Source organism: Enhydra lutris, unplaced genomic scaffold, assembly GCF_002288905.1.
Source record: "Enhydra lutris kenyoni isolate GAN:26980312 unplaced genomic scaffold, ASM228890v2 scaffoldscaffold75, whole genome shotgun sequence".
Classification (NCBI taxonomy): Eukaryota; Metazoa; Chordata; class Mammalia; order Carnivora; family Mustelidae; genus Enhydra; species Enhydra lutris.
In genome coordinates, this window is record NW_019154159.1 from 3,779,927 (window position 1) to 3,788,684 (window position 8,758).

Consider the following 8,758-nt stretch of genomic DNA (forward strand, 5'->3'; position numbering starts at 1 on the left):
TGGATGGATGAATTGTAGATGTATGGATGGTGACTGGATAGAGGATGGATGGATGATGAATGAGAGGATGGATGGATGGTTGGATGGATGGTTGGATGATGGACGGATGATGGATGGTGAATGGGTAGAGGATGGATGGATGGATGATGGATGGGGGAGGGATGGATGATGGATGGGGAAGGGATGAATGGAAGGATGGATGGGTGGATGAATGAAAGATGGATGAAGGATGGCAACTGGACAGATCGATGGATGCAGTGCCCCCCCTTGCTGCATCTTCAAATCAGTCCCAGGACTATCCCCCAACCATCACGCCCCATCCCAATCCCAGGAGACCCAGTGAAGAAAGGACTAGGACAGAAAGGGTCACTAGAGGGTTTCTGGGCCCAAACAAAGCACAGGAGGTGCTAAAGGAGGCCCAAGAGGCTGGAAAGCCTCGCCCAGCTCTTTCCAGGCTTAAATGAAACACTGGACACAGAGGTACTTTGCAAACTGCTCAGCAGGGAACACGCACAGGGTATTCCTGCTTTGTTCTCCATCCTGTGAAGGCCGCAGCCCCTCCTGCTCCCCCTGGTGGGGCGCTTTAAGAGGGCAGCCACTTGCTTTCTTCCCACTGTAGCCCCAGGACCTGGCCAGAACAGGTACTTGAGGAACTGTGAGAACGTCACTGTGTACGAGGGACAGTGGGCAGCTAACAAGAGACTACTGACCACCTGGCCCCTGACTGTGTCTGGGGACATCGAGTGACCGTAACACACGGCAGCTCATGCTTTAGCACCAATCATCAAATCCAGGACTGCCAGCCACTGCTGCCCATGGCAATGTCACCCTGCAGGGCCAGAACACACCCCTTTCCTGCACACAATGGACCGGCCAACTCACTGGCCATGACCGGGTCTTTACTGAGTTCGGCCTTGTACCGAGGCCTACACACACCACTCATCTTCTCCACCCTGCCCTCTGAGATGGGAAGGGTGTGTGACCCCACTTCACAGATGGGCAAGCTGAAGCTCACGGAGATGAGGTAGCCTGCCCGAGGCCTGTCTCACCAGAGGTGAGACCAGGTGCCCACCAGACAGAGCCAGGAAGTGCTGGGCTGCTCCCCAAGCCAGCTCTGTCCTTCAAGGGTGCCATCTCCATAATTCAACGCACCAAAGTCGTTGAAAGCCCCCTGCAGTGATGGCTTTGCAAAGGGCCTTTCTGCCAAAAGCCACCACTGTACTTCCTGGGCCTCACGTCTGCTGCCGTGCTCAGGGCAGAGGGTGAGTTAGGGCTGCGGGAGAGGGGCCCACCCTCGCCCCAACTCAAGGAAGAGCCCTTCCCTGGGCTCCCAAACCCCTAACCCTCCTCTGCCTGAGACACCCCCAAAGGAGGACAGAGAAGGGGTGGGGCAGGACAGAGGCTCGGGCACACAGAGACACAGGCCGAGCTCAGTCCCCGCACACGAGGCCGTTGACTCAGCACCTCTTCACCCACCTGGCATCACCCCTACAGCTGAGAAGTGCCCCTCATGCGGGACCACGCCCAGCACCACCAGCTTAGCGTCTTGGATGAGTGCGGACCACTCGGACAAGAAACAGATGTCCTCACGCTCAGCAACTCGAGCACTGCAGGAAGATCCTCTCCCCGTCCAGACCCACGTCACACACCAGCAACCAATGCCCCCGCAGCTGCGCGCACCTCCTCCCCGGGGATCAGGGGATGTGCACTCAGGCACGGGCATGCAGGCCAGGGCAGGCCCAGTCTCCCATCCCTGCCCATGTCCAGCAAAGCACCCTCTCTGGTCTGGGGGGTGGGGGGTGGGGGGAGGGCGGGTGGTCCGTGCCTCGTTCATGAATTCCAGGTTGTCCCCTAGGTGCCTCCCAGAGTCGGAGAACAAACAACAGAGGTGGGCAGAGGGCAGCACAGCCTCCACGTGGGGCCAAGCTGATCACTCCATCCCAAAATGCAAGCTGGCAGCCACTCGCGGCCACCAAAGGCCACTGAGGGGCAGATCAGTAAGTCTTTGTGACACGTATTAGCAGATTCATTAGTGAAATTAACTCTCCGTAAACAGCTGAGATCAGGTTAAACAAAGATGTATCCAATGGGTGGTTGACTCCTTTCTTCCATTCCCACGTGCCTGGAACAGCGTGGGGCCACAGCTGCGGGGAGCCAGGGTGGGGCGCCCTGAACCTCTCCCAAGGACTGGGTCTCCCCCTCAGCCCTGGAGGTCAGCGCCTCCAGGCCAGGGCTCCACAGCTCGGCGGCTCTCCCCAGCACCTAGCTCCCGCCCTGCCTACTTGAGCCCTTTCTTTCTTCTCCTTCTCCCCTTGAAAAATCAAGTAGGATGCGTGTCGGGTTGGGCTGGATGCTGGAGATTAGATGGCATCTGTCTGGACATAAATAATTTACTGCTTGATGGTCAGGGGGAATTTAATTAGTTCTTGTTCTCCTGATAGAATCAGCCCACCATTGCTAAAACATTTCACTCCGAATTAGTCTGAAAGGGGCCAACAAGGCAATGCTAATTTTATACACATGGCGTCCCCCGCAGCTTCTGAAAATACACATCCAGCACAAGCACCACGCGGAGTTGCTGCCGCCTGGGTGCCTGGGGGCGCCAGATGAAGTCCACGATGGTGGGCCACAAGCCGGCCGGGGACAGGAGAGCTGGGGAAGGGGCCACAACCCTACAACAGAGCCATGCAGAGCTCCCCTCCTCCCGGCCACTGGGCAAGAGGAAGAGGGTCCCCCGCGATGAGAGCAAGGGGGAAGGAGCCCAGGTAAGGGGCTCACCCCACCCCAGTATTCCGGCAGCAAAGACTCAACAGAGCTGCACTTTTTCCCCCTCTGCGGAGCCTGGCTCTGCTGGATGCCAGCCTCCCCACCTGCCTGGGGAAATCACAGCTCAGATTAGAACCTGAAGACAGGGCCCTCTGCCAAGCGCCGCACGCCCACTGCCTCCGCGGGGGCCCAAATGTGGCAGCGCAGGGCGGGGATGGAGGGAGCGAGAAGGCCCTCGCTTGTCCTGAAGTTCCCTTTAAGGACACTGGGAATGAAACAGATCTCAGAAAACAAGCTGAAGGGATCAATAGCTCACAAACACCACCACAACAGAAAGATGCTTTAAAATGTGGGAAACGTCGTCAATGGGTCTTTGGGAAAAAAAAAAAAATCGAAATCTCCAAGAAACGTTCAGTGAGAAGGAAGAAAAGGAACAGGCCGAAGGCTGACTCATCTGCTAAGCAGAGACTGTCCCCGTCAGAAAGCATGGCCGGTGAGGCAGGAAACGCAAGGCCACGGGCCTGCCGGCGCCCTCCTCCTTGCAGTCCCCGGCCTGCAGCTCTCTGCTCGTCTCAGAAGGAAGACGGGCTACAGCTCTCTCTGACCCACAGAGGACACCTGATCCCACGGCGTCACTGACGAGAAGTGTCTGTCTCACCACACCCCTGCCAGCATTACAGGTTCACATTTTTTAGTCTTTTCTAATACGAGACCAGGAGGATAAGGGTTTGATCTTCGCTGCAATTAATTTTCTTTCCACACAGAAGACGAATGGAATGTGTCTTCTTTTGCAAAGTGTGCTCTTTTTCGACACTTTCTTTTCCTTTGGAGTTTAAACCGATACATTCTTCAATCCCCTGTCGGAATCCCCGCTGGCCTGGAATTCAGGTCAGAGAGTGTGTCTTTCCTCTGCCTGCTTGTCCTGCACGTGCTCTCCGTCAGAGACGGCACTTCATAAACACCGGGTGGGCCAAACAGAAGAGGGGGTGGAGGAAGTGAGATCTCTGAGCACAAAAGCATTCTTCGTGTGGACAAAGGAAGAGGATATGATACCCGGGAGGAAAACACCTGAGATCAAATGAGCACCATGTGCCCAACCCCTGCCTGGGACTCCACGTGCCTCATTTCCACAGTGCCACCGTGACCCCCAGCCCCCGTGCAGATGGAGCCCCTCATCCCCCACTGCCCGCTTCCTTGAGGTCAATAACTTGCCCAGGTCACCCAGGTAAGAGAAGACAGCCAGCGTGGCAAACAGGGAGGCTGGATCTGGCTCTTGCCCTGACCTGTCCACAACCCAGAGCTCTCTGGCTTCCAGCCGGGCAGCTCCAGTCTGACCTCTCCTTCTCAAGGAAGGCCCACTCTGGGCCAAACAAAGGGATACAGTGCCCCTATCACAGAACCCCACGTCACATTCACCAAGCTGAGATTTGGAGAGTGAGCTCTGGTACATCAAGAGCTGTCAGTCTCCATGGCCTCAACAAAAAAAGGGAGGCGAGGATCACAAAAGGGTAACTCAGCCTTGTCCAGCCACTTCAATGTAAGTGAAGACCAGGCAGGGTAACATCTCCATCTACCAAATTGGGGAAGATCGCTTCTAAAGATAACAGCCAAGCTGGCCTGCGGGCTCCCTGCACGGGCTCAGGGACACACATTAATGAGGGGACAAGCTTCCTGCAGGACCTCTACCAAAATATTCCAAGAGCCCTGCAAATGCTTGTGTTCCTTGAACCCAGAATCCTACTTCTAGGAATTGATCCCACAGAAATAATCAGAGGCACAGACCAAGATTTATGTACAAGGAAGTTAATCACAGGATTATTTATAACATGGAAAAAACTGGAAACAACCCAACCAGCCAACAGTCTGGGAAGGAGGAAACAAATTACGAATTTGCAAGCCATCCATGCAACAGACTAGTCGGTAGTCACTGCAGATCGTGGCTCTGGTAAATGCTTGAAAACATACAGCGGTGCTCACCGCGTAACAGCAAATGAAAACAAGACACAGACTATATATAAACGGCATCCAAACTTTATTTTAAAATGCATATTTTTAAAAAAGACTAATAGGAAGTATACCAAAATGCTCAGAGGGTTATCTCTGGGTAGGAAGATGAAGATTATGGTTAGTGGGGCGCCTGGGTGGCTCAGAGGGTTAAAGCCTCTGCCTTCAGCTCAGGTCATGATCTCAGGGTCCTGGGATCGAGCCCCACATTAGGCTCTCTGCGCCACAGGGAGCCCGCTTCCTCCTCCTCTCTCTCTCTCTCTGCCTGCCTCTCTGCCTACTGGTGATCTCTGCCTGTCAAATAAATAAATAAAATCTTAAAAAAAAAAAAAAGATTATGGTTAGTTTTTGTTCCCGTTAGTATACTTTTTTGTGTTTTCTCTACTTTTTACAAAGAGAAAATATTTACTATAATCACAGAAAAGAATATCTTTCAAGTTGCAAAGGATGGAGTTAGCATATCATATTTTTGGCTATGGAATTCATTCTGGAAGCTCACTCAACTCTTCAAAGTCCTCCTCAAAGTGGGCCATAAAGAGCTGAAGAAAAGACCCCAGCAGGGCTCCATCTCAGAAAGGAAAGAGCAGAATCTCCTCCTTTCTTCTGGAAGCAATACTTCTACTAATGCAACCTAAGAGTGCTCTGATTTTTGAAGCAGCCCTACCACACTGCTGACTCACCCTGTCTCGCCCACCGCAATCTTTGAGAACTTGACCCTTCAGACCCAAATAAAGTACTTTCGATTTATTCCTACTAAGCTCTATCTTGCTAGATTCAACCTACCATCCTAACTGCTGAGATGTATGTACAGCCCAAGTCTATGGAATGTACCCACCATTGCTCTCAGCTTCATGTTACCTCCTAATTTGATAACTCTGCCCCATCCCCATCCGGGTCATTAACCACCTCGACAAGCAGGAAGAGGGGGAAGAGGACGATGATGGCCCTTTGGCACGTCACTAGAGACCTCCCTCCCTGTTTCCTCCACTTGTTAATCAGCTCCCATTTGTCACTCAGCCAATTACGGATGTTTTGAACGAAGACATGCAAAAAGGTGCCATACTCTGTATTTAAGCCTTGCCACGCCCTATCTCCCAGGTGTCCACCAAAAGAGGTGGCCAGAGCCAGTCACCCTCATAGCTCCCCCTCCACGGATGCCACCCTGCACGCCAACGGGACTCCTGGGCACGTGCAGGAAACCTAGGAAGGACCAGAGTTGGCTCAGCCCCCATCCACTGCTGGGCTGTGCATGCTAGATGCCCAGATGGGAGAGGAGGCTGAGGTCTACAGCAGAGCCCAGGGGCAGGCCCAAGAAGTCCAGACTTTCCATTTCCCACTTCCGGCCACGATGCCACTTGAAAACTGCCATGCTGAGGGGGCATGTCTGTATGACGGACAGAATCTGCCGGCAAAAGTGAAGGCCTGCAGGCTCCCAGGCCGCCCCAGTCAAGGAGCTGAGCCGCCAGCGGGCCCAGAGGGTTCTGTGTGCCACGCCTCAGAAGCAGCACCCGTGGCTCCTCCACCCGTGGGTCACCAGGCACCCGCTGCCCCGGATGGGTCCCATGGCAGCTCGCAGACCGGCTAAAGGCTTGTGTCTCGAGCCTGGTGGAAAGGGTTAAGCTCCCACCCCGTCATGAAAGCTTAGCTTCGTCTTAGTCAAATTTCCTGGCTTATCTGCACCTGTTTCCCTCTTTATAAAACGAGGCCACACGTGCCCCTCTCGTGGTCTGCTGTACGGGTTCACTGAGTCCCAGCAGAGGAAGGGACTGTCAGGCAGCGTTCCCCAGGGACCCCAGCTCCGGGCTCTGGGCTCACTCCAAGGCGGGGCTGGCTGGGTCGAGTCTATAGAGAAATCCCGCTTTTCTTCTAATTTGACAAATCTGAAATTTGAAAATCAATTGGAAATTCCTAGGTAAGAATTTGCCTGATCCTTCCCTCTGCAGTTTGGACCCAATTGATGACGCAAAAGCCCAAACGCGCCTGGGATAGCATGAGCCCTCCTCCGAGGACAGTCCCACCATGCCCTCTCGCGCTGTGCCGGGATGAGGAGGGAGGCCCATGGCCCCGGCAGACCTCTCCTCCACAGCTGCTAGGCCCCCATCCAGACAACACACACAAGGAGCACGAAGGCCACCCCTCGTCCTGGAGACAAGGAACCACAGCCCCTGTCAAACGGCACTGGGACCCCAATTCTAACCCTTCACATGAACAAGTGCACTCTAATGACACACCCCTACCTACTCCTTTCCATAGTCTCCCAAATCAGACCTTTCCTAGCCTTTCACACCTCCCACTGCAGCGAAAGCCAGGGTGAAGGCCTCACTTCCTCTAAGTCCCTCCTCACACGGACGGCCGCCTGCCACACCACGCGCACTACAGTCCCATGAAACTGCTCCTCCTCATCAAGGCTAGGAAGAGGCAGGAGCCCCGTGCACCCCGTGCAGGGACAGCAGCCTGACTTCCCGCCTCTGCCCCATCAGAGCATCCTTCTGAAGGCGATGGTCCCTAACCCAGGACCCTGCATCCCACTCTTCAAACACCCCCAAGAGCAAGCCAGCCAGGCCCCCCGTCCTGCTCCCTGAGAGGCGGCTGAGCCCCTGAAGCCCACAGTCCTGCCTCCCAGAACCTCAGGGCAGGGCCCATTTAGGGGTGACAGGGGCTTCTCGCATCCTGGCCACACACTGGCTCCTGGGGACAGCCAGAAAAGCTCACTGCATCACAGTATATTTTTTTCTTGAAATACTGTTTATTGTGTAAAATACATGTAACTTCAATCTGCTATTTCCATGAATCTGCGGCACGTGATTCCGTCGCAGTTAGATTCATACGCTTGGTTGTCCCAGCACCACTATCACCTGTTTCTAGAACTCTGTCCTCCCTACAAACAGAAACTCTGTCCCCATCAGACAACAGCTCCCCGTGCCCGTCGCCCAGCCCCAGCCCCCACTGACCTACTTTCCGTGTCCGTGGATCTTCCGATTCTGGGCACATCACAGAAACAGAATCCAGTATTTGTTTGTTTGTACCTGGCTCCTTTCACCACATTTTCAAGGTTCATCCACGTTGTCACAGCCGCCAAAATTTCACTCCTTTCCCTGGCTAAGTTCTACCACATCTTGTTCACCCATTCGTTCGCTGGCAGACGCGGGTTGTTTCCACCTTAGGTGTTGTGGATAGTGCTGCCGTGGCCGTGGGTGTGCAGACGTCTCTCTGAGACCCCCCCTTCGGTCTTCCGGGGGCACCGCTGGGTTTGTCTGTAATCCACCTACCGCACTTACTCCCTGTGCTGTCGCCTGGGCGTGGCCGCTGTAAACACCGCACCAGGTGTCAGAAATTCTGGTGGCCAAGGGGAACTTCTAAGGGTGTTTAGACGGGGGGGAGGGTGAATGGACGGAAGGAAGGGTGGATGGATGGAGGGATGAACAGATGGAAGGAAGGGTGGATGGAAGGACGCAAGGGTGGAAGGATGGCTAGAAGGTAGACGGATGGATGATGGAAGAGAGGAGATGGATAAAAACATGGATTGATGAATGGAGAGATGGAGAGATGGATGGAGGGAGAGATGGAGGGATGAATGGGTGGACAGATGGAAGAAAGGTGGATGGATAGAAGGATGGATTGGTGAATGGAAGGATGGGTGGAGGGCTGGAGGGATGGATGGAGAGAGAGATAGATGGAAGGATAAAAGGCTGGATGAAAGGATGGAAGGGTGGATGGATGGATTAGTAAATGGATGGATGGAGGAATTGATGGAGGGATGGAGGGATGAATGGGTGGATGGATAGAAGCATGGATTGCTGAATGGAGGGACAGAGGGATGGATGGATGGATGGATGGATGGAGAGAGGGATGGATGGGTGGATGGGTGGATGGATGGATAGATGAATGGAGAGAGGGATGGATGGATGGAAGGAGGGATAGATGGATGGATGGAGAGAGGGATGGATGGAAGGATAGAAGGCTGGATGGAAGGAGGGAAGGGTGGATG